Here is a 27,418-nt window from a genome sequence, read left to right as displayed (position 1 = left end):
TGCACTGGGTCAGATACCACACGTAGTGGGTTCCATTGATAGCACACATATCGCTCTCATTCCACCACGGGCACGTGAGCAGGTGTATAGGAATCGGAAGCACTTCCATTCCCTCAACGTGCAGGTGGTGTGCCAGGCCGACAACATCATATCCCATCTGTGTGCAAAATTTCCAGGCTCTGCACATGACGCCCACATCATGCGGAGCAGCATTGTCCCCCAACGGATGGCAAATCTGCGTCCAGCACAAGCATGGCTTGTTGGTGAGTATGCTGTGGTGACAGGAGTGATATCTGTGTGGCATGGTGTGACCAACAATTCTGTTAGTGATATTTCTGTCTCTCTCTTCCCCCAACATAGGTGACTCGGCTTACCCGAACAGGCCTTGGCTGCTGAGTCCCATACGTAATCCAACTACAGCGGGTGAGATGCGATACAATGATGCCCATGGAAGGACACGTAGAGTGGTTGAACGTACTTTTGGACTGCTGAAGTCTAGGTTTCGGTGCCTGGATAAGACCGGAGGGGCCCTGCCTTACTCACCAGGCAAAGTATGCAGGATCGTGATTGCCTGCTGCATGCTCCACAACCTGGCTGTGCGCAATAACATTGAACTGCTCTTGGACCCTGATGAACAACAAGTTCCTCACCCTCCCAACCCACCCATGTCGACTGATGAGGATAGTGGTGAGGAGGAAGGTGTGGACCAGAGGCGCCAGCTCATTGATCGCTACTTCCCTTGAATGTGAGTGAGCACCTCTTGTGCTGGTTGTGTATGCCCTGTGTATGTTTGCTGGTGTTGTGTGGTTGTGGTGTGCATCATCTGTGTGTTCTGCTATGTGATGTTTGCATGTGTGTGTGTTTATTTCTTTGGACATGCAAGTCTCCATGATGTGTGTCCTCTCATCCAATCATTTTGTGATGAGTGTAGTTTGTGGAAGTTGCATTGCAGTGTGTTGTCATGAGTGTGATTCTGTTTCCTGACGTGTCTTTGCTGTCTCTGTTTTTCCCTAGGTCACTCCCGCTGCGGCATGATTATGTACGACTTGGATCCCTGAACCTGGTAACGTCTGGTTTCTGATACAATCATGTGAATAAACATGGAGGCAACACATCATTGAGTGAGTAAGTGGTATTTATTTACAGATTGTGCATTGGTGCTGGTGCATATTTACAAATAAGTGTGGGGTGGGGGAGTGTGAGTTGAAGGTAATGGCAGATGAAATGTCCGTGCTGACACCACATTGGGTGGTGTCTGCCTAGTCCAGCAGACCTGTGCCAATGATTGGCTAGGTGGGACAGGATAGTTTGGTGGGTGAATGGCTGGCTCTGGCAGTGTCTCAGTCATTGACGGCCCCTCTTGGGGCGTGTGGAAGGACCATCCCCACTGCTCTCCCCCACTTCCAGCCTCGGACAGCCCCTCCATCTTGGAGGCGGGACGGAGTCAGCTGGGGGGGCAGGTTGCTCAGGTGCGACATCCGTCGCCAGGGGCGCAGGCGGTGGTGTTGTTGCCCGTGGCGTTGGTTGAGGGGGGGTGGGGGTGGGGGTGTTGCGGGCTATCCATCCCCTCTACATGGTTGTGTGCTGGGCCATGATGTCGACAATTTGGCCAAGCCGGCTGCCAATGACCCGCAACATTTTGGTGTTCTCCACTGAGACCTGGTGGGCATGATCTGCCTGTGCCTGCCCACGCTCGTAGTTTGCCTGGACCCTGGCTAGGGCTTCCAATGACTGTGCCACGGGATGGGGTGGGTGTCCTTCCTCTGCACGTCGTCGCGTAGAACTCCTGCCTGGCTGATGTGGCCTCGGCTCTCTAGTTTGCCGCCCACTCTCCCTGCGTGGCTGGGATGGCGCAGGCCCGGCGTCGTGCGGTTGGTTCGGCAGGGTGGCAGAGGCAGGAGTGGTGGTACTGGTGGTGGTGGAGGTGGTGGTGGTGGTGGCTTTGCAGGTCACAGTGGCCGGTGTAGCATGAATTGCACAGGCCGTAGTAGTCGGGGCTGGAATCTCCTGGGAGCCAGATGGCCCTGGCAGCCTGCTTGGGCCCGCACCATCCTCCGCACCGGAGCTGGCTGTGGCATCGTCCCCAGAGAGTCCTGAAAGAGGCGAGTCTTGAGGCCGGATGGTGGTTCCACCAGTGAGATTACGATCACCTTGGGGGACAAATTGTGCAGATCAGTACTGTGGACATTACGTGTTATTTTCAAATTGATGACATTTCAGTGTCCAGTCGCACACACCCCACCCACCACCACCCACCTCCCTATGGACATGGGGGCCTGTTGGGAGTTGTACTAGTGACCTCTCACACACCCCACCCACCACCACCGCCATCCCTGTGGACATGGGGGCCTGTTGGGAGTTGTACTAGTGACCTCTCACACACCCCACCCACCACCACCGCCATCCCTGTGGACATGGGGGCCTGTTGGGAGTTGTACTAGTGACCTCTCACACACCCCACCCACCACCACCGCCATCCCTGTGGACATGGGGGCCTGTTGGGAGTTGTAGTGCCATCCTCTCACACACCCCACCCACCACCACCCACCTCCCTATGGACATGGGGGCCTGTTGGGAGTTGTACTAGTGACCTCTCACAATGAATGAATGAATGAATGGCGTTTTTATACCGCGCAAAACTTAGCCCCAAGGGGCATCAAGGCGCAATACGAACAGACATAGAAAGTCCAAACTCCAGATAGGAAGACTAAAGGCCATTTAGGAGAGCAAGAATCTAATATGCTTGAGAGAAAAGCCAGGTTTTGAGAAGTTTTTGAAAATTGTCAAGGAGGATTGACTGGTGAGCTCAAGGGGAAGGGAGTTCCACAGTTTGGGAGCCAAGGTGGAAAAGGCTCTACCTCCCCATCTAACCTTAGCAAACCTAGGGACTACCAGCCTATTCTTTGAAGATGAACGGAGCGTTCTAGTAGGGGTGTAGGCACACAGAAGAGATCTAATGCTTTCAGATCCTGAGCCATGGATAGCACCATGGGCCAGACAGAGAATTTTGAAATAGATCCTAGATGGAATCGGAAGCCAGTGAAGGTCCCTTCTGGCCATTGTTGCAGATGTCCTCCTAGGGAGGCTTAGAACCAATCTGGCTGCAGCATTTTGCACCATTTGGAGGCGATGGATAGAGCCTTTATTGATGCCACCATAAAGGGCATTACAATAATCTAGCCTCGATAGTACTAGGCCAGCTGTTGCTTGTTTCCGGGCTGCCAAGGACAGGTAAGGGACAATTTTCTTTAAGATTCTGATGGTGCCACAGCAAGTAGACACTGTCCTATTTACCTGATGGTCGAAGGAAAGGGCGGGATCAATTTGTACTCCAAGGTTCTTAGCAATAGGGGTGGGAGTCGGGCAATCTCCCAGGGATGGAGGCCACCAGTCCTTTGACCAGAGATCTTGGCTCCCTCCGAAGACCATAACTTCGTTTTTTTCACCGTTCAATTTTAAGAAATTACCTGTCATCCAATTGGAGACTGCCTCCATACAAGCTCTAAACTTGGAGGCGATCTCACAGACTGGCTGGGTGATGGATACCAAGATCTGTGTGTCATCAGCGTATGACAGCACGTCCAGGCCAAAGGATCTTACCACCTGTGCAAGTGGGGTAACATAGATGTTAAACAGTAGAGGGCTCAATGAAGAGCCCTGGGGAACCCCACATTGCACCTTTTGGGGATCGGAGAGAAAGTTACCCATTTTTACTCTCTTCTCCCTGTGATGGAGAAAGGAGGAGAGCAAGCTGAGGGCAGAGCCTCCTAGTCCGATATCCTTGAGCCTGGAGATAAGTATTGACGGGGACAGGGTGTCAAAAGCCGCTGTGAGATCTAACAACACAAGCAGCGAAGGATGTCCCTTGTCAACCTCAGATCGAATTTTGTTTGTCACAACAGTGAGGGCAGACTCAGTGCTGTGAACTGATCGAAAACCGTGCTGGGAGCTACCAAGCATGTTGGAATTTTCAATATAAGTGGACAGATGTTGATTTATGTGAGATTCCAGAATCTTGGCTGGGGCCGGGAGTAAGGAAATAGGGTGGTAATTCTTCAAGATCCCTGGGTCTAAGGAGGGTTTTTTAAGCAGAGGCTTAACAATAGCGGTTTTCCAGGAAGAGGGAAAGATACCCTCTTGGATCGCCAAATTCATAACTTCCAGTAGCGGGGGAAGCACCGACCCTCTGCAAGTTTTTAAAACTTTTAGCGGGCAGGGGTCAAGAGGCGAGCAGGACTTTGTGGTATCAAGTAGAAGATTGAGATCTTCTATAGATAAAGAGGGAAAACATGTAAGTGAAGGTTTCAGCAAAACATCAGTCTTTTCGTTTATATTAGGAATAGAGAGGGAGGATTCTGGTGCCTTAGCATTAAGCTCTTGGTTTCTAATTTCGAGCACACTATAGATATCCGCAATCTTATCGTGGAAAAAACTCGCTAAGCTGTTACAGAGTTCCTGAGTTTCGATGGTAGGGTCAGCCGGTTTGGGTGCAGAGAGAGAGTCGATAATATTAAAAAGGTCTCTAGGGGATTTTAGGGATGTAGTCAGGTTAGTAAAATAGTGCCTTTTTTCTTCCATTATCGCTTTCTTATAATCTCTAAGAAGGAATTTATGCAGGGCTTTCCCCTGTAGATCAGGATGAGCAATCCAGGACCTTTCTTGTTGCCGGCATTTCTGACGCATGGTTTTTAAGCGGTCAGAAAACCAAGGTTGAGAGGGGCTCTTTCGGGCTGAGTAATGTTTTTTGGCCGGGGCAAGGGAGTCCATAGCAATAGTTAGGGCATTAGAAAGATCAGAGGCAGCCCTATTTGGGTCCTCCAGAGAAGGACACCTAAGATTGTTCATAAAAGGTGCGAGAGTATTATCATTTATAGTTTTATAGTTCCTTCTGGTGGACCAAACATCAGTCTTTGGTTTATTGCCTGGGTTGGAGTTAGCTTTAAGAAAAAAGGGAACTGCCAGATGGTCGGACCAAGAGAGGGGAATAGGGGTGTCAGTCCTAAGTCTGGCATCATTAGAAAAAATGCCGTCAAGCGTATGAGAGGCCAGATGTGTAGGGCCATTGACCAATTGGTGCAGTCCACATGCAGCTAGACCATCTATAAGACCTAACGTGTCCTTCGAATCTGTGGCCTCAAGATGGAAGTTGAAATCACCCAGAATGGTAAAATGGGGCCTGTCAACATAGGGCTCAATGAATTTAAGAATTTCATAGGAAAAAGTCGTTTCCTATGAAAACCCCACCCACCACCACCGCCATCCCTGTGGACATGGGGGCCTGTTGGGAGTTGTACTAGTGACCTCTCACACACCACACCCACCACCACCGCCATCCCTGTGGACATGGGGGCCTGTTGGGAGTTGTACTAGTGACCTCTCACACACCCCACCCACCACCACCGCCATCCCTGTGGACATGGGGGCCTGTTGGGAGTTGTAGTGCCATCCTCTCACACACCCCACCCACCACCACCCACCTCCCTATGGACATGGGGGCCTGTTGGGAGTTGTACTAGTGACCTCTCACACACCACACCCACCACCACCGCCATCCCTGTGGACATGAGGGCCAGTTGGGAGTTGTACTAGTGACCTCTCACACACCCCACCCACCACCACCGCCATCCCTGTGGACATGGGGGCCTGTTGGGAGTTGTACTAGTGACCTCTCACACACCCCACCCACCACCACCGCCATCCCTGTGGACATGGGGGCCTGTTGGGAGTTGTACTAGTGACCTCTCACACACCCCACCCACCACCACCGCCATCCCTGTGGACATGGGGGCCTGTTGGGAGTTGTACTAGTGACCTCTCACACACCCCACCCACCACCACCGCCATCCCTGTGGACATGGGGGCCTGTTGGGAGTTGTAGTGCCATCCTCTCACACACCCCACCCACCACCACCCACCTCCCTATGGACATGGGGGCCTGTTGTGAGTTGTACTAGTGACCTCTCACACACCCCACCCACCACCACCGCCATCCCTGTGGACATGGTGGCCTGTTGGGAGTTGTACTAGGGACCTCTCACACACCCCACCCACCACCACCGCCATCCCTGTGGACATGGGGGCCTGTTGGGAGTTGTAGTGTCATCCTCTCACACACCCCACCCACCACCACCCACCTCCCTATGGACATGGGGGCCTGTTGGAGTGGTTTACACGTTGGTGAGTATGTGGACTGCATGCATGGGTTGGGGCCTGGGAGATGTGTCTTGTGAGTTGTGTGAGGCACGCCATGTCGTTGTGCTCGTGGTGCTTGGTTTGTACTTACCAGCCTCTTCTCCTTCCTCAATTCCTTCAAGGGTCTCTGGGTGCAGTATGCTCAGCACCTTGTCCTCCCAGTGGGTGTAGGGTAAGGGCTCCGGGGGGGTTCCGCCGCCAGTGTGTTGTGCCCGGAGATGGTTTTTGGCACGAATTGATTTAAGACGGGTTTTAAGGTCATGCCACCACCTCTGTATCTCCTGCTTGGTCCTCGGCACGGCCCCGTACGCATTCACCCTAGTAACTATCCTGTCCCACATGTGATTTTTCCTGGCTACGGTGGTCTGCTGGACTAGGGCCCCGAATAAGTGGGGTTCTACACGGATGATTTCATCCACCATTACCTTTAACTCAGTGTCCGTGAATTTGGGGTTCTTTTTGGTGCCATGGTGTGTGGTGCTCAGGGTGTGGGTTTGAGTGAGTTGGGAGGTGCAGGTGTGTGGTGTGTAGGAATGGTGTGGTGGGTGTTGGTGTTGTGGGTGTGTTTGGGTGGTGGTTGTGTGTCTTCTATAGGTGTGTGCTGTAGGTACTCTTGTGTCTCTAGCTAGCAGCTATGCTGTGCTGCAGAGGATTTCGGTAGTGGGTGGGAGTTGTTTTATAGTCTGTGTCTTGGTCCTGTCTCAATGGTTATTGGCAGTCAGGTGCTAGGTGGGTGTGTTGACTGGTGTGCATTATTTGGTACTTGGGGGTGGGTCATTGTGTCTTGTGATTGGTATTGATGTTTCAGGTGGGTGGTAGTTCTGTTTCCTGTGTTTGCTATTTACTTCCGTCGCACTGTTTGTCATTGGTTTGATGGTAGGGATGTTGTTCGTGTTGGCCTTCCGCTGTGATGCACGGCTTCTCGTTGCATTGTTACCGCAGCGGACGTGGATTGCGGTGCCTACCGGGGTACTTGCGGAGTTATCCTAATCGCGGACACGGAGCCTACGCTGGTATAGCGGGAGATGTGGAAGTTCACGCGGTCATGTCCGTACGCGGAGACCGGTGTTTCTTCGGTTCCGTCCGCTTGCGGCGGTCTCAGGTGTACTCCGACCGCCGCGGACGGAGTTTGGTGTGCTCCGTCCGCCGCGATCGGAGTTTCATTCATATATGATCCTAATTGCTATGGCGGTTTATCCGCGGACCGGTCCGGAGTATCTTGCCACCTTCCTTGGCGGACGGAACACGTTTCCGTCCGCGATCCTAATCGACCCCATAGTTTTGGGTTATGGGGTACAGGGGTAGTTTTAGGGTTTAGGGATAGGTATGGGTTTTGGGGTACAGGGGTATTTTTAGGGTTCAGGACTAGGTTTGGGTTTTGGGGTATAGGGGTATTTTTAGGGTTCAGGGGTAGGTTTGGGTTTTGGGGTACAGGGGTATTTTAAGGGTTCATGGCTAGGTTTGGGTTTTGGGGTACAGGGGTATTTTAGGGTTCAAGGGTAGGTTTGGGTTTTGGGGTACAGGGGTATTTTTTAGGGTCCAGGGGTAGGTTTGGATTTTGGGGTACATGGGGTATTTTAAGGGTTCAGGGCTAGGTTTGGGTTTTGGGATACAGGGGTATTTCAGGGTTCAGGGGTAGGTTTGGGGTACAGGGGTATTTTTAGGGTTCAGGGGTAGGTTTGGGTTTTGGGGTACAGGGGTATTTTTAGGGTTCAGGGCTAGGTTTGGGTTTTGGGGTACAGGGGTATTTTTAGGGTTTAGGGATAGGTTTGGGTTTTGGGGTATAGGGTATATTTATAGGGTTAAGATGGGTTAGTGTTTAAGGGTGTGGGGGTATTTTAGGGAGTAAGGGTGGGTTATGATTATGGGGTGCAGGGGAATTTAAAGGGAGCAGGGTGGCCAACCTGAGCTGGAATGTACAGAACCTGGGAAGAAAAAACAATGAAATATTGGGCACAACGCTCGCTTTTTTTCCGTAATCCCGCGCCCCGCACACGCTCACGCCCACAGCACACGCTCACAGCACACGATATGAGACATGGCATGAAGGGCGGAATGTACCACACGCCTCCAACGTTTGTCACGCCCCCAGAACATGCCCACAGCACAACGCAGACACGCCCACAAGGGACTACTTTGCTGGCATGTTTCATTTACCTTTTAAATGTATATGGTGGGCGTCTGCATAGCCTTTGTCCTTCTGGTGCAACTGCCCTTTCCAACGCTGTATTGGGTGTTGTGATTGGTGCTGTGGTTCCTGAGATTACCCGCCTCAAAGGTTTGGGCTCTCTCTTTATTATATTAGTATAGATAAGGTCGAGCCAATCATCATTTTTCACCTTATTTAAAAGACCCAACACATTCCAAAATAGACAACTAAATACCTTATGTTTATTTTTAAGAATCCGGGCAAATAAATTCACAGCACCAGTATTAGCACAGACAGTGTCAGGATTACACATTAGGATTGCAGAAGCAATTTTTTCCTCCATTTCTTCCCCAGGTTCCAATGCAAGATCAGTTCTGCATCATTTTATGCAGGATCTGTAGTCGCATTTCCCCCAATGTCTGTTACCATATCCTTACCTAGTATTTCCGAAGCCACAAATGGACTCTGCAGTTGGAGTAAGTCACTTTGATCAAGGGGGGAGATTGTGGATCGGTAAGGCATATGAGTGGTGAAGATAGCGATCAACGGAGGGAAACCGAGGATGTTTGGAGACCAGGTTTATAAAAATAAGCCAAAGGTACCGCCATAATGCTGTCTCTTGATGGCCTATATCCAGAAAGCCTTTCCAGGAGAAAACCCACCATATGCGTGTTTCTGAAATTAACCTCAACACAGTCTCCAGCATCATCCTTTAGTTGCAAGCTGACCCATGATACTCTTTGTGCATTATTTATACTCCTGACTAGACCCTCACAATTGTTCCAATTTGTGGCTCTTACTAGCCAGTGTATCACTTTGTTTTTAATTGCTGAGTATCTTCTTCTCCCTTGTGGTGTATGCGGGAACACTCTTTAAAACTATTACCAGCGGGGTTGCTTCTGGCGGGAGCTGGAGAACTCTTTTCGAGCTGAGTCTTTATGGATGGTACTCAAGCTAGTGGACTTATTGTTACCTGGCATGATAGACTCCTGTGTGTTCCAAGTGTGCCCTCTACTTTGAGCCAAGCTCAGGTCCCTGGCTTCTCTAGTTGGAAAATACAGAACAGGGGGATTGACGACCAGGCTGTTGTTCCAATGGCTATTCTCTTGTGAGAGGAGTAATTTTTCAAGATTTTCAACCATAGGTTCTTTTTGCGAGCCTGAATTCCACTTTATGGCCACTGTAGAGCCACTACTTGAATTTGACCCAATTAGAGCCTTCAATGAAATATTGATGCTATTAAGAGTGGCCAAAATTGATCAAAATATAGTTTTAAGGTTTTACCAAGTATGTCTGCAAACAGAGTACCTGTTAGTACCTCTCTCGTGGCCTCTTTTACTGGTTCAATAACAGAGGACATCAAGACATTTCCCTAGTAGAAGTAGTTTTTTTTACTAACAGGTGGCAAATTCTGTCTTGCACGGGGCCTATTAGAGCATTTGGCCTTCTTAAGGGGCGGTGGGAAGGAGGTATCAGTCTGGTAGCCTTGGCAATCATTAGAAATAATTTTTAACAAAGAAGGGAGGTAGAGTATAACGTAGGATTCCTACTCCACGGGCACTGATAAATAAACAAGAAGAATCCTACTACCAGTGTGAAACAGAAAGGGGAGCACTCAGTGTTGTGTAAAATACCCCTCACACACCAACAGGCCCCTTGGTGTCATGCTTCATCATCGGGGTCTTCGCACCCCGGTAGAGGGATGCGGCACGCTGCGACCTACGACTACGCGGGAGCGTTGACAAATTTAGACTATGTGTGGTGTGTGTTGAGTGTGAGTGAAAAGAGGATTAAATGTGAGTGGGAGATGTGGTGAGAAAATTAAAAAGTACCTGGCTAGTGGGTAAATTGAAAAAACTTTATTTCGTACCCCTGGCTGGTGCTATTAAAAAGGTGTGCAAAGAAAACGAGGTTTTTTGTCTTAATTAGGGACAGAACCTCTGGTGTGCGTCGACATGTTTCGGTACGTGTGTACCTTCTTCAGGACGGGGCACAACTTCCCAACCCTACTCACGTTTTTCTAAAAAAAGCGATTATTTTGCTAAAAAGTGAAAGTCGCTCATTTAAAGTTGGCTACAATGTGCCTACAGCGGTTCTCTGGATCATGTAATTACATGTCTCGTGGTCTTTGATGTCTACTGCACCATGAGCAAGTCCTGAGCATCACCCTGTGCAGCTCCGCCGTGAGCTGCACAGGGTGGTAGAAGGAGGCCAATATAGGCGGATTTCATTGTGGATCCACCTACCTACCTTGATGCTCAGGACTTGCTCGTGGTGCAGTAGACATCAAAGAACACAGAGAGCCCTGGGACAGGTAGTCCCACAACTGCGAAGCAACCAAGGGTTTTGCCTGTGAGCAGATAAAAGTTGGCAACCACTGTGTGCCAGAGGAGGGTCACAGTGAAATGAGCCAATAACTTTGCTGCACTGATCAGGTCATTGATAGAGTGCAGTTTTAAAGTTGGCTAGCCTGTTTGCCAGGTGCGGCCGCCATGAACAATGCTGTTGCCAATCGAGCGGTAGCCCATGTGTGAAGTGAAGTCAGCCTCCCTGTACACGAGGTGAGGCCACCATGTGATAGGGCCGTAGTCTGTATACAGAATGAGGACAGTCACCCCGTATTCCGAACGGAACACCGGGACAAGGAAAGGAGCATGGTCTGGTCGAGACCATTGTCATGAACAGGAGAATGTGGTGATAACCCGGGTGAACTCATGCCCCGATTTAGGACCAGCACCCGGAGCGTTGTACCGCCCCGCCTGTGGAGAGGGTCCTAGAAAACTTACCAGCATCGGAGGAGCAATAAGGAGCAACTGGCTGCTACCTTATCTAGGAACTATGTATTATAAAACTATAGAAGGTCTCTTGAGCTTTCTTTGGGGGACCCCATTTACCTGTCCACTCAGTAAGTGTAAATTACATGAGGATCGGTTAGTCTCTCTGCATGCCTGGAATCTTCCAAGTATGTGCAATTCTGGCAAGTGTGCTATGATAAAGGTGCCTGAAGCCTACTCGGCTTGAAGCTGCCAAATTGTTGTGTCTAGAATGTGTTACACGGACACGCCGATTATCAGGTTTGCGTTATGATAACCTTGGCGGCTTAGCACTCACTGTACAGACTGGGGATAAGATGTATGTCTAGAGATGTCGAAAACAACTCTTTTCCCATGTATAGACCTTCATCCAAGCTAAGTCAGCAAAAACAGCTGAGCAGTGGCGTGTGCAAAAGCAGTAAGAGGGAAAAATGGCATTTAAACTTCAAATAAGCCATGCTAACTTAACATGCACACAAAAAGAAGCCCATAAACCATACTACACCCCCCCCCCCCACGTTCGGGGAACACACAGAACTGAGGGAAAACATGCTAGAATTCAGAGTTCAAGTTCAAGGAGGACAGAACCAAGTTCAGAAAGTTCGCCGATTTTTAAATTTAGGAGTGAAAATCCAAAATATATTCAAATCAGTTGGCAAACACCTCAGCCATGTAAGGAAAAAGCAAGATAAATATTTAAAAATATTTACGAGTCTAGCACGTGTGTATGAAGTAACAAAAAATTATCAATACTTCAGTCCAACAATGTGTAAGCACCAAATGTTGCAACTGCTTCCAACAAGAAGTTGTTGTTCTCATCCATGAACATTTCAGCCATCCAATCAAGCAAAGGGAAAGAACATACATGTTCCTCGATTGCCGGAGCCTCTAGCATCATCAGAGGACAACTCGGGCTTTTTCAAGATAACTGCGATCCAGAAAGTCATGGACCACAGTCCAAACGTTCCAATTGCCTAGAACCCCATGTGCCGCTGCGCATGTCATAATCCTGGTACCAGAACAGTCTATTTCATGAGCAACAAAGGGACTCATTAGTAGATCAAAATCCAGATCAGAAGACACCATGTTGCAGAGACAGAAATCCAGGGCCCATTCAAATTCACAATCCAGGCAATGAAAAACACGCTGCACGCAAGTGAAGAAAGAGAACCGGAAGGTTAAACCATACGCTACACTTAGAGTCGCAAAAGGCAGCGCTCCATAGTATTCTAGCATCCGGTCACGCAGGTGGAGTAGCCAGTACTGAACGTCTAGGGGCACACACAGTGCATCTGTTTTGCAATAAACAAAACAAAAGCAGAATGCCGGCACCCAAAGCCAGAAGATGAAAATTTGACTTGGACCCCCAATGAACCCATGGCATCCTTGTGCGCCTTAGAGGTGAACACTGGACTCTGGTCCCAATGGAAGGTGCCACATGCAAACATTCCCACAAAGACACGCAAATCTCCTCTTATGACAGTTCTGGCATCAGCCCTCCTTTGAGGCCACACCCACACAAAGCGCGTGCAAGATGTACTTATATGCAGTATCAGAGGAGAAAGGACCGCAGTGATCCAAATAAACACACGCAAGTGGCTTATTAGAAATGTATAACTGAGTTTGGGGTGGGCGTACAACAGAAGAAGGCTTTATTTGCTGACAAATGCCACATTGAAGGACAAAATCACATGTCTGTTCATACAAACGCCGCCACCAGTATCGTTGTTGAAGGAGAGATACAGAGCTGATACGCTGGCATGCACCAAAGCCATCCCCGCATGGGCTGCTGTATTCAAAGCCTGTCTGCGGCCCGCGTTGGGAATCAGTCTGTCACCAACGTTGTTAATTCTCACATAAGGAACTTTATCGGGATTTAAGTGATAAGTGTACTTCGAAGGTAAACCCTTAGGATAATTACCTCCCTTCTCAGTTGCGGCAATAGCTGCCAAGATGTCATCGTCAATCTTACTTCTGGAACGTGTAACCGCTGCCACTGCAAATGTTGCTACTGCTGTCTTTGCAGCTTCTTTTACGAGACAGTTGCCAACAGCGTGAACTCCTATGCGCTGATGACCCAGAGTATGAATTACAAAAACCAGTGGGAGACGTTCTTTAAGTTCCGAAACTCGAACCCAGATCATTTTATGTTTTATTGTGCGACCTGTGGAGTCACGATAATCAATTTGAATCTAAAAGGGTAGATTGTCATTGAAAGACTGTACACAGTAGTAGGAATCACTTACAATAAGAGTAGTCACACTGGGGTCTGCGTACTCCAATGCAAGCATCAGAGCACGTAGTTTTGCTTATTGGGCGGTACAGTCCCCTAATGTCTGTGTATGCACAACATCTATCTTGAATTTACCATCTACCATTGTACCAACCACAATTGCCCACGCCGCAGAATAAGCGTGTCTAGAACCCGTAGCTGCTTGAGCATCAGTGTAAATGATACAATGAAAATCCTCCAGTGGGCGCATAGTCAGAGGAGCAGGATGAACAAACTCATACTGCAAAAACTCCTGAGTCTGCAAAGAGGAAGCGAAAACGAACATTACATCAGGGGATGTAAAGGATGTAGCCCATTGTATCCACCAAGGGTGCAAAGCCTTGGAATTTGGTACACTGGCCTTTGTCACTGCCTCCAAGGCAGGATATCGAATAACAATCACAATGCGTTTTCCCTGCGACAGTGCAGGTTCCTTAAGAATCGCCATTTGCACTGCTGTCAAAACGTTTTCCACAGTGGAAAACCGCAACTCGGCCGAAGTGTACAGGTGTGACTTGTAAGCAGTAGGAACTGTGTCTCCCTCATTAAAAGTGAGGTACATGAAACCCACCACCCCTGGCACAAGTCTTATCACCAGGTTTGTGTGGTTATCACGAGTCGACAAGAACTTAGATTCAAGTAGGTCAGCCTGCAAAGATTGCAAGACGGCTGAATGTTCTAGCAGCCAGCACGAATTGGAGAAAGTAGGTTGAATCAACGCATAAAGCGGCTTGATATGCTGGGCATATTCCGGAATGATTGTATGGCCGAAATCCAAAAAGCCCAGTAAGGATTTTAGTTTCTTCAGCGTTGTGGGAGCTCGCAAAAGTACGCATTTCTCCAAGAAGTGAGAAGCCAAGCCCTTACCTTCATTGTTTTTTTTTTTTTTTAATTATTTTTATTGCAGGTTCACAGAGGGTCGGTGACAAACACTCAAATACTTCAGACAAGAGCCGCCAATGGCGCATCTCACTATCAGTAGACGGATACATGGCCATTTAGCCCACATCCCGGAGGTTGGGCGGCAAGTGTTGGTAGAGCGCATAAGGCGTATCCAATATACAGTCCTGAGCGTCCAGGCGGTATTCCAAGTCCCTGCATTTTCTCTTTTGTTGAACCCCCCCCCCCCCCTCCATAACCGTAAAACATATGGTATTTTCATCAATTAAAATACTTACAAAACCACTGCAGCGATCACACTTTAAATTTCCCATTCTACATAGTCTCTGTCTATCATAGTAGGTTCTATGAAGTACATTGAACTGTATTAGTCGCAGTCGGGACTTGATTGCTACATCCCGGGGATGCATCAGTACTATATCCCAGTCCAGGTCCTTCATCTCGCTTACATCCGCCTCCCAGGTAGCCCTGAGCTTCGCCCGGTCTCCCAGCATGTGGTTAGTTAGCGTTTTATACGTCAGGGAGACCGCCTTTCCCGACATCTGCTCCTGAAAGAGCCTCCCCTCAAGAGGTGCGTATTCAGGGATTTCTAAAAGTGTGATGTTTTGGGCCGTCCAGGCGTGTCGTAGTTGTATATATTTAAACTTCTGGAACGATTTGAGCACCCCCTTGGCAATTACATCCCCTATGGTAGAGATGCCAATATCGTCCCACCTTTGGAAACCTCGCAGTTTGTGGAGTTCCGCCAGCCACTGGCAATGCCACAGTGGCGTCTGTCGTGTGGGTTTCTTATCCCATCCCATGCGACGGTTGGCCTTCGTCCACGCGGATAGTGTTGTGATTGTTGCCGGTAGGAGGGAAGACCTTCGAAAGGTTCCATAAAGAAAGCATAGTAAGTTTCTGGGCGACATTTTCGCTCGTTCAAGAGCGTATGTCGGGTGATCCGCTGGGGCGTGGAGCCAGTCATTTATTGGCATTAAATGCTCTGCCCAGTAATAGGCCTCTAGGTTAGGAAGGGAGATCCCACCACTATATTGATGCCTCTGAAGCGTGGACAGAGCCACCCTGGCATGTTTGCCCAACCAAAGGAAGGATCGTAGGTCCGCATGGATCCTACGAAAGACCGACGCCGGAACCGGATAATACTCATTTTGCCGCGCGTATAGAAATTTCGGTAACATGACCATTTTAAACATGGCCTCCCTTCCTAGGAGTGTCAGCGGGAGCTGTCTCCATCGGTTCATATCCGCCACTGCGTTAAGTATGATCCGTTCTAGGTTTCTACCGAAGGAGATAGTCTCACTCGCAGTAATATAGATCCCGAGGTACTGAAAGCCCTCGGAGGTTGTCAATAGATCGTCTGGTAAAATCCCCCATCGGTCGCCACCCCCAGGGTCGTAGAGTACCGATTTGTGCCAGTTTATTTTATGTCCCGCCAATTCGCCATAACGTTCTATTTCTCGGAAGAGCTCTGGAATCGAGGTGTCTGGCTCAGTGACATAGAGCAGAACATCGTCTGCATATAACGAGATTTTTTCAGGTATCGAATCGGTGTTGCTGCTCGTAAATCCACGAATGTCATCGTTTTGCCGGATCCTGACGGCGAGCACCTCTATCGTAAGCGTGAACAGGAGGGGGGACAGCGGGCATCCCTGCCGAGTGCCTCTCTGAATCTGGAACTCACGCGACAGTCCCGTTCACTTGTACCCGTTCACTTGTACCCTGGCTCTCGGGTCAGTATAGAGGAGCCGCACCCACTGGATGAACTTTGGTCTGAAACCGAATTTACATAAAACTGCAAAGAGGAAGGGCCAGTCCCACATGTGATTTTTCCTGGCTACGGTGGTCTGCTGGACTAGGGCCCCGAATAAGTGGGGTTCTACACGGATGATTTCATCCACCATTACCTTTAACTCAGTGTCCGTGAATTTGGGGTTCTTTTTGGGGCCATGGTGTGTGGTGCTCAGGGTGTGGGTTTGAGTGAGTTGGGAGGTGCAGGTGTGTGGTGTGTAGGAATGGTGTGGTGGGTGTTGGTGTTGTAGGTGTGTTTGGGTGGTGGTTGTGTGTCTTCTATAGGTGTGTGCTGTAGGTACTCTTGTGTCTCTAGCTAGCAGCTATGCTGTGATGCAGAGGATTTCGGTAGTGGGTGGGAGTTGTTTTATAGTCTGTGTCTTGGTCCTGTCTCAATGGTTATTGGCAGTCAGGTGCTAGGTGGGTGTGTTGATTGGTGTGCATTATTTGGTACTTGGGGGTGGGTCATTGTGTCTTGTGATTGGTATTGATGTTTCAGGTGGGTGGTAGTTCTGTTTCCTGTGTTTGCTATTTACTTCCGTCGCACTGTTTGTCATTGGTTTGATGGTAGGGATGTTGTTCGTGTTGGCCTTCCGCTGTGATGCACGGCTTCTCGTTGCATTGTTACCGCAGCGGACGTGGATTGCGGTGCCTACCGGGGTACTTGCGGAGTTATCCTAATCGCGGACACGGAGCCTACGCTGGTATAGCGGGAGATGTGGATGTTCACGCGGTCATGTCCGTACGCGGAGACCGGTGTTTCTTCGGTTCCGTCCGCTTGCGGCGGTCTCAGGTGTACTCCGACCGCCGTGGACGGAGTTTGGTGTGCTCCGTCCGCCGCGATCGGAGTTTCATTCATATATGATCCTAATCGCTATGGCGGTTTATCCGCGGACCGGTCCGGAGTATCTTGCCACCTTCCTTGGCGGACGGAACACGTTTCCGTCCGCGATCCTAATCGACCCCATAGTTTTGGGTTATGGGGTACAGGGGTAGTTTTAGGGTTTAGGGATAGGTATGGGTTTTGGGGTACAGGGGTATTTTTAGGGTTCAGGACTAGGTTTGGGTTTTGGGGTATAGGGGTATTTTTAGGGTTCAGGGGTAGGTTTGGGTTTTGGGGTACAGGGGTATTTTAAGGGCTCATGGCTAGGTTTGGGTTTTGGGGTACAGGGGTATTTTAGGGTTCAAGGGTAGGTTTGGGTTTTGGGGTACAGGGGTATTTTTAGGGTTCAGGGGTAGGTTTGGATTTTGGGGTACATGGGGTATTTTAAGTGTTCAGGGCTAGGTTTGGGTTTTGGGATACAGGGGTATTTCAGGGTTCAGGGGTAGGTTTGGGTTTTGGGGTACAGGGGTATTTTTAGGGTTCAGGGGTAGGTTTGGGTTTTGGGGTACAGGGGTATTTTTAGGGTTCAGGGCTAGGTTTGGGTTTTGGGGTACAGGGGTATTTTTAGGGTTTAGGGATAGGTTTGGGTTTTGGGGTATAGGGTATATTTATAGGGTTAAGATGGGTTAGTGTTTAAGGGTGTGGGGGTATTTTAGGGAGTAAGGGTGGGTTATGATTATGGGGTGCAGGGGAATTTAAAGGGAGCAGGGTGGACAACCTGAGCTGGAATGTACAGAACCTGGGAAGAAAAAACAATGAAATATTGGGCACAACGCTCGCTTTTTTTCCGTAATCCCGTGCCCCGCACACGCTCACGCCCACAGCACACGCCCACAGCACACGATATGAGACATGGCATGAAGGGCGGAACGTACCACACGCCTCCAACGTTTGTCACGCCCCCAGAACATGCCCACAGCACAACGCAGACACGCCCACAAGGGACTACTTTGCTGGCACGTTTCATTTACCTTTTAAATGTATATGGTGGGCGTCTGCATAGCCTTTGTCCTTCTGGTGCAACTGCCCTTTCCAACGCTGTATTGGGTGTTGTGATTGGTGCTGTGGTTCCTGAGATTACCCGCCTCAAAGGTTTGGGCTCTCTCTTTATTATATTAGTATAGATAAGGTCGAGCCAATCATCATTTTTCACCTTATTTAAAAGACCCAACACATTCCAAAATAGACAACTAAATACCTTATGTTTATTTTTAAGAATCCGGGCAAATAAATTCACAGCACCAGTATTAGCACAGACAGTGTCAGGATTACACATTAGGATTGCAGAAGCAATTTTTTCCTCCATTTCTTCACCAGGTTCCAATGCAAGATCAGTTCTGCATCATTTTATGCAGGATCTGTAGTCGCATTTCCCCCAATGTCTGTTACCATATCCTTACCTAGTATTTCCGAAGCCACAAATGGACTCTGCAGTTGGAGTAAGTCACTTTGATCAAGGGGGGAGATTGTGGATCGGTAAGGCATATGAGTGGTGAAGATAGCGATCAACGGAGGGAAACCGAGGATGTTTGGAGACCAGGTTTATAAAAATAAGCCAAAGGTACCGCCATAATGCTGTCTCTTGATGGCCTATATCCAGAAAGCCTTTCCAGGAGAAAACCCACCATATGCGTGTTTCTGAAATTAACCTCAACACAGTCTCCAGCATCATCCTTTAGTTGCAAGCTGACCCATGATACTCTTTGTGCATTATTTATACTCCTGACTAGACCCTCACAATTGTTCCAATTTGTGGCTCTTACTAGCCAGTGTATCACTTTGTTTTTAATTGCTGAGTATCTTCTTCTCCCTTGTGGTGTATGCAGGAACACTCTTTAAAACTATTACCAGCGGGGTTGCTTCTGGCGGGAGCTGGAGAACTCTTTTCGAGCTGAGTCTTTATGGATGGTACTCAAGCTAGTGGACTTATAGTTACCTGGCATGATAGACTCCTGTGTGTTCCAAGTGTGCCCTCTACTTTGAGCCAAGCTCAGGTCCCTGGCTTCTCTAGTTGGAAAATACAGAACAGGGGGATTGACGACCAGGCTGTTGTTCCAATGGCTATTCGTTTGTGAGAGGAGTAATTTCTCAAGATTTTAAACCATAGGTTCTTTTTGCGAGCCTGAATTCCACTTTATGGCCACTGTAGAGCCACTACTTGAATTTGAACCAATTAGAGCCTTCAATGAAATATTGATGCTATTAAGAGTGGCCAAAATTATCAAAATATAGTTTTAAGGTTTTACCAAGTATGTCTGCAAACAGAGTACCTGTTAGTACCTCTCTCGTGGCCTCTTTTACTGGTTCAATAACAGAGGACATCGAGACATTTTCCTAGTAGAAGTAGTTTTTTTACTAACAGGTGGCAAATTCTGTCTTGCACGGGGCCTATTAGAGCATTTGGCCTTCTTAAGGGGTGGTGGGAAGGAGGTATCAGTCTGGTAGCCTTGGCAATCATTAGAAATAACCTCCCGATCTCCCATAAATACACAAGGGTTTAGGCCTTTCAAGGAGTACTTATCAATTTGAGCCAGACGAGGTGATTGTGGATCTTTAGCTCCCCCGCAGAGGGGATTGCTTGCAGAGCCTTTTTCGTTGCCCCTAGCCTTTCTTCCATACATTCAATTTCACTGTTAATTGTCCCTATTGCTGTGGTAAGAAAATTGGTGATTGTCGCACTTATGGGACGCTCTTTGGAAGCAGGCATTACTGACTTCCTCTTCCCCATTTTCTTACCTTGCTTAAGGTTGTGGATGGGTTACAAGGGAATATTGACCCAAATTGTAATCGACCATTCGAGAGGGGCGACCCAGCCCAACCTCGTTCGGCCACAGACCAACACAGACGGGCCCGATCTTCACTAGGGTTCGCCCCGCTGGGGGGAAAAAGAGTGCTTTCTAGCACAATATTCTTGGCGCCTCTCCCAGCCAGAAGGTAAGCAGGAATACAGAGCCCTGGGACAGGCAGTTCCTGTGGGGTAAAGCAAGCAAGGCATGCTGAGCCGCGGGGAGCGAAGGAGAGCTTTCTAGCTTGATGTTCTCAGCGCCTTCCCCAGCCGGCAGTTGAGCAGGAACACAGAGAGCCCTGGGACAGGTAGTCCCACAACTGCGAAGCAACCAAGGGTTTTGCCTGTGAGCAGATAAAAGTCGGCAACCACTGTGTGCCAGAGGAGGGTCACAGTGAAATGAGCCAATAACTTTGCTGCACTGATCAGGTCATTGATAGAGTGCAGTTTTAAAGTTGGCTAGCCTGTTTGCCAGGTGCGGCCGCCATGAACAATGCTGTTGCCAATCGAGCGGTAGCCCATGTGTGAAGTGAAGTCAGCCTCCCTGTACACGAGGTGAGGCCACCATGTGATAGGGCCGTAGTCTGTATACAGAATGAGGACAGTCACCCCGTATTCCGAACGGAACACCGGGACAAGGAAAGGAGCATGGTCTGGTCGAGACCATTGTCATGAACAGGAGAATGTGGTGATGACCCGAGTGAACTCATGCCCCGATTTAGGACCAGCACCCGGAGCGTTGTACCGCCCCGCCTGTGGAGAGGGTCCTAGAAAACTTACCAGCATCGGAGGAGCAATAAGGGGCAACTGGCTGCTACCTTATCTAGGAACTATGTATTATAAAACTATAGAAGGTCTCTTGAGCTTTCTTTGGGGGACCCCATTTACCTGTCCACTCAGTAAGTGTAAATTACATGAGATTCGGTTAGTCTCTCTGCATGCCTGGAATCTTCCAAGTATGTGCAATTCTGGCAAGTGTGCTATGATAAAGGTGCCTGAAGCCTACTCGGCTTGAAGCTGCCAAATTGTTGTGTCTAGAATGTGTTACACGGACACGCCGATTATCAGGTTTGCGTTATGATAACCTTGGCGGCTTAGCACTCACTGTACAGACTGGGGATAAGATGTATGTCTAGAGATGTCGAAAACAACTCTTTTCCCATGTATAGACCTTCATCCAAGCTAAGTCAGCAAAAACAGCTGAGCAGTGGCGTGTGCAAAAGCAGTAAGAGGGAAAAATGGCATTTAAACTTCAAATAAGCCATGCTAACTTAACATGCACACAAAAAGAAGCCCATAAACCATACTACACCCCCCCCCACGTTCAGGGAACACACAGAACTGAGGGAAAACATGCTAGAATTCAGAGTTCAAGTTCAAGGAGGACAGAACCAAGTTCAGAAAGTTCGCCGATTTTTAAATTTAGGAGTGAAAATCCAAAATATATTCAAATCAGTTGGCAAACACCTCAGCCATGTAAGGAAAAAGCAAGATAAATAATTAAAAATATTTACGAGTCTAGCACGTGTGTATGAAGTAACAAAAAATTATCAATACTTCAGTCCAACAATGTGTAAGCACCAAATGTTGCAACTGCTTCCAACAAGAAGTTGTTGTTCTCATCCATGAACATTTCAGCCATCCAATCAAGCAAAGGGAAAGAACATACATGTTCCTCGATTGCCTCTAGCATCATCAGAGAACAACTCGGGCTTACTTCAAGATAACTCCGATCCAGAAAGTCATGGACCACAGTCCAATTGTTCCAATTGCCTAGAACCCCATGTGCCGCTGCGCATGTCATAATCCTGGTACCAGAACAGTCTGTTTCATGAGCAACAAAGGGACTCATTAGTAGATCAAAATCCAGATCAGAAGACACCATGTTGCAGAGACAGAAATCCAGGGCCCATTCAAATTCCCAATCCAGGCAATGAAAAACACGCTGCACGCAAGTGAAGAAAGAGAACCGGAAGGTTAAACCATATGCTACACTTAGAGTCGCAAAAGGCAGCGCTCCATAGTATTCTAGCATCCGGTCACGCAGGTGGAGTAGCCAGTACTGAACGTCTAGGGGCACACACAGTGCATCTGTTTTGCAATAAACAAAACAAAAGCAGAATGCCGGCGCCCAAAGCCAGAAGATGAAAATTTGACTTGGACCCCCAATGAACCCATGGCATCCTTGTGCGCCTTAGAGGTGAACACTGGACTCTGGTCCCAATGGAAGGTGCCACATGCAAAAATTCCCACAAAGACACGCAAATCTCCTCTTATGACAGTTCTGGCATCAGCCCTCCTTTGAGGCCACACCCACACAAAGCGCGTGCAAGATGTACTTATATGCAGTATCAGAGGAGAAAGGACCGCAGTGATCCAAATAAACACACGCAAGTGGCTTATTAGAAATGTATAACTGAGTTTGGGGTGGGCGTACAACAGAAGAAGGCTTTATTTGCTGACAAATGCCACATTGAAGGACAAAATCACATGTCTGTTCATACAAACGCCGCCACCAGTATCGTTGTTGAAGGAGAGATACAGAGCTGATACGCTGGCATGCACCAAAGCCATCCCCGCATGGGCTGCTGTAATCAAAGCCTGTCTGCGGCCCGCGTTGGGAATCAGTCTGTCACCAACGTTGTTAATTCTCACATAAGGAACTTTATCGGGATTTAAGTGATAAGTGTACTTCGAAGGTAAACCCTTAGGATAATTACCTCCCTTCTCAGTTGCGGCAATAGCTGCCAAGATGTCATCGTCAATCTTACTTCTGGAACGTGTAACCGCTGCCACTGCAAATGTTGCTACTGCTGTCTTTGCAGCTTCTTTTACGAGACAGTTGCCAACAGCGTGAACTCCTACGCGCTGATGACCCAGAGTATGAATTACAAAAACCAGTGGGAGACGTTCTTTAAGTTCCGAAACTCGAACCCAGATCATTTTATGTTTTATTGTGCGACCTGTGGACTCACGATAATCAATTTGAATCTAAAAGGGTAGATTGTCATTGAAAGACTGTACACAGTAGTAGGAATCACTTACAATAAGAGTAGTCACACTGCGGTCTGCGTACTCCAATGCAAGCATCAGAGCACGTAGTTTTGCTTATTGGGGGGTACAGTCCCCTAATGTCTGTGTATGCACAACATCTATCTTGAATTTACCATCCACCATTGTACCAACCACAATTGCACACGCCGCAGAATAAGCGTGTCTAGAACCCGTAGCTGCTTGAGCATCAGTGTAAATGATACAATGAAAATCCTCCAGTGGGCGCATAGTCAGAGGAGCAGGATGAACAAACTCATACTGCAAAAACTCCTGAGTCTGCAAAGAGGAAGCGAAAACGAATATTACATCAGGGGATGTAAAGGATGCAGCCCATTGTATCCACCAAGGGTGCAAAGCCTTGGAATTTGGTACACTGGCCTTTGTCACTGCCTCCAAGGCAGGATATCGAATAACAATCACAATGCGTTTTCCCTGCGACAGTGCAGGTTCCTTAAGAATCGCCATTTGCACTGCTGCCAAAACGTTTTCCACAGTGGAAAACCGCAACTCGGCCGAAGTGTACAGGTGTGACTTGTAAGCAGTAGGAACTGTGTCTCCCTCATTAAAAGTGAGGTACATGAAACCCACCACCCCTGGCACAAGTCTTATCACCAGGTTCGTGTGGTTATCACGAGTCGACAAGAACTTAGATTCAAGTAGGTCAGCCTGCAAAGATTGCAAGACGGCTGAATGTTCTAGCAGCCAGCACGAATTGGAGAAAGTAGGTTGAATCAACGCATAAAGCGGCTTGATATGCTGGGCATATTCTGGAATGATTGTACGGCCGAAATCCAAAAAGCCCAGTAAGGATTTTAGTTTCTTCAGCGTTGTGGGAGCTCGCAAAAGTACGCATTTCTCCAAGAAGTGAGAAGCCAAGCCCTTACTTTCATTGTTTTTTTTATTTATTTTTTTAAATTATTTTTATTGCAGGCTCACAGAGGGTCGGTGACAAACACTCAAATACTTCAGACAAGAGCCGCCAATGGCGCATCTCACTATCAGTAGACGGATACATGGCCATTTAGCCCACATCCCGGAGGTTGGGCCGCAAGTGTTGGTAGAGCGCATAAGGCATATCCAATATACAGTCCTGAGCGTCCAGGCGGTATTCCAAGTCCCTGCATTTTCTCTTTTGTTGAACCCCCTCCTCCATAACCGTAAAACATATGGTATTTTCATCAATTAAAATACTTACAAAACCACTGCAGCGATCACACTTTCCCACCCACTCCCCCCCGCCCATGCCAGGGACACACACCATAGTTCTGAGTCACGATCGCGGGTATCCCATGATAGTCCATTGATACAGTAATGAGCGACATCCTCTCAGCGTCAGTGTCCCAATCAACCTGGCAGCCCAAACCATGCCCATCAAGGGGAGACCACCCTCACAGCCCCCCATCCAACCCATGGTAGCGTCTCCATTTAGACCAAACTCTGCGGAATTTCTTGGGACATCCCCTGGCCTTATAAGTTACCCTTTCGGCTGCCATGTAGAGGTCAAGCCCTGTCCTCCATTCCTCCAGGACTGGGGGTTCCGGTGCCCCCCAATGCTTTGCGATGTCCCTTTTTGCCACTACCAATGCTAGGACCAAAAATATCAGCAGGGATCGTGTTAGATCAACCTCGTTGGTCATGCCCAATAGTGCTAGCTTGGGATCTTGTGGTAGCGGGGCTCCTAGGACCTCCTCCAATTCTTTGAACACCTGGGTCCAATATGCTTGTATGATACTGCAGGACCAGATCGTGTGGTAGAAATCCCTAACCCCTTGATGGCATCTAAGGCAGCTTGGGTCCTCAACCTTTCCCATTCTACATAGTCTCTGTCTATCATAGTAGGTTCTATGAAGTACATTGAACTGTATTAGTCGCAGTCGGGACTTGATTGCTACATCCCGGGGATGCATCAGTACTATATCCCAGTCCAGGTCCTTCATCTCGCTTACATCCGCCTCCCAGGTAGCCCTGAGCTTCGCCAGGTCTCCCAGCATGTGGTTAGTTAGCGTTTTATACGTCAGGGAGACCGCCTTTCCCGACATCTGCTCCTGAAGGAGCCTCCCCTCAAGAGGTGCGTATTCAGGGATTTCTAAAAGTGTGATGTTTTGGGCCGTCCAGGCGTGTCGTAGTTGTATATATTTAAACTTCTGGAACGATTTGAGCACCCCCTTGGCAATTACATCCCCTATGGTAGAGATGCCAATATCGTCCCACCTTTGGAAACCTCGCAGTTTGTGGAGTTCCGCCAGCCACTGGCAATGCCACAGTGGCGTCTGTCGTGTGGGTTTCTTATCCCATCCCATGCGACGGTTGGCCTTCGTCCACGCGGATAGTGTTGCGATTGTTGCCGGTAGGAGGGAAGACCTTCGAAAGGTTCCATAAAGAAAGCATAGTAAGTTTCTGGGCGACATTTTCGCTCGTTCAAGAGCGTATGTCGGGTGATCCGCTGGGGCGTGGAGCCAGTCATTTATTGGCGTTAAATGCTCTGCCCAGTAATAGGCCTCTAGGTTAGGAAGGGAGATCCCACCACTATATTGATGCCTCTGAAGCGTGGACAGAGCCACCCTGGCATGTTTGCCCAACCAAAGGAAGGATCGTAGGTCCTCATGGATCCTACGAAAGACCGACGCCGGCACCGGATAATACTCATTTTGCCGCGCGTATAGAAATTTCGGTAACGTGACCATTTTAAACATGGCCTCCCTTCCTAGGAGTGTCAGCGGGAGCTGTCTCCATCGGTTCATATCCGCCACTGCGTTAAGTATGATCCGTTCTAGGTTTCTACCGAAGGAGATAGTCTCACTCGCAGTAATATAGATCCCGAGGTACTGAAAGCCCTCGGAGGTTGTCAATAGATCGTCTGGTAAAATCCCCCATCGGTCGCCACCCCCAGGGTCGTAGAGTACCGATTTGTGCCAGTTTATTTTATGTCCCGCCAATTCGCCATAACGTTCTATTTCTCGGAAGAGCTCTGGAATCGAGGTGTCTGGCTCAGTGACATAGAGCAGAACATCGTCTGCATATAACGAGATTTTTTCAGGTATCGAATCGGTGTTGCTGCTCGTAAATCCACGAATGTCATCGTTTTGCCGGATCCTGGCGGCGAGCACCTCTATCGTAAGCGTGAACAGGAGGGGGGACAGCGGGCATCCCTGCCGAGTGCCTCTCTGAATCTGGAACTCACGCGACAGAGTCTCGTTCACTTGTACCCTGGCTCTCGGGTCAGTATAGAGGAGCCGCACCCACTGGATGAACTTTGGTCTGAAACCGAATTTACATAAAACTGCAAAGAGGAAGGGCCAGTGCACTGCGTCGAACGCCTTTTCGGCGTCAAGGGAAAGGAACCAATGGGGGTCGCTGCGGTCCCGTACTTCTTGCAGCCAGTTATGGGTTCTTCTGAGGTTCAATTTAGTGGCTCTGTCTGGTAGAAAGCCTGACTGATCCAGATGAACCAGACCAGTAACAACTGTTCTCAGGCGGGCTGCCAAGATGGTGGCTAACAGTTTCACCTCCGTATTCAGTAGGGAGATGGGTCTGTATGAAGCGCAGTCCTCCCGGGGTCTGCCCTCTTTATATATTGGGACGATCGTGGCCCTGGTCAGGTCTGGGGGTAGCTTTCCCTCCCCAAAGGCATCCGCAAAGAGGCCCTTAAGGTGACGCGACAGTAGGTCCGCTGTACGTTTAAAAAACTCCGCCGGGAAGCCGTTAGGACCTGGGGTTTTGCCTGGTCTTAACCTTGTAATGGCCTCGGTGACTTCATCGGTCGTAATGTCCACCTCCAGGGTGGCCATGGACTCGGGTGCCAGGGTCGGAAGGGCTGTTGTACCTAGGTACTGTAGTGCCTCCTCTTGAGTGGCGAGATCACGAGCTGCATAGAACGCCTCAAAATGCGCATCGAAAGTCTCGGCAATTTCCGTGTCAGTGTTGACACTATCGCCTTTGCTGGTTTTAACACTGTCGATCCACCTCGCTGCCTGTTCTTTCTTACTGAGCCACGCCAGGAGCTTCCCTGACTTGTCTCCCACATCGTAGAGCCTGTGAAGGGTAGCAAGGGACTGGGTCTTCGCTTCGTCAGTCACTAGTTCCCTGTATTGCTTCTGAGCGTCTAGAAGCCTTCTAAGGGTCTCAGCGTTTGCTCGGGCTAAATGGTCTCTTTCCCTCAGCAGGATATCTTGCTCTTGGGCAACCACTTCAGCCTGGAGTCTCCGTCTTTCTTCACCCAGCCTAGAATTTATCCTATCCCTAAGTAACGGCTTCAGGGCTTCCCACAGAGTAACACTGGATTCAACCGTACCCACATTTTCAGCCAGATACACCTTAATGTCGGCCCGTATGCCTCGAAGTATAGTCGTGTTTTGTAAATCCCAGGCCGCCAGGCGCCAAGCTCCCGGGTGTCTACGCGGCCTTGTCCTACCCTAACATGCAATGGCGAGTGGTCCGATATGCCCCTGGCCCTGTACTCTGCAATATCATCCGTCCTCAGGTACTGGCGGGACATAAAAATGTAATTGAGTCGCGAGAACACCTTGTGCGCCCCGGAGTGGTACGAGTATGCCTGTTGTGTCGGGTGAAGCCACCTCCA

The sequence above is a fragment of the Lissotriton vulgaris genome, chromosome 6 (genome assembly GCF_964263255.1).
Source record: "Lissotriton vulgaris chromosome 6, aLisVul1.2, whole genome shotgun sequence".
NCBI classification, from domain to species: Eukaryota; Metazoa; Chordata; class Amphibia; order Caudata; family Salamandridae; genus Lissotriton; species Lissotriton vulgaris.
Note: the sequence above shows the minus strand (reverse complement) of the source record.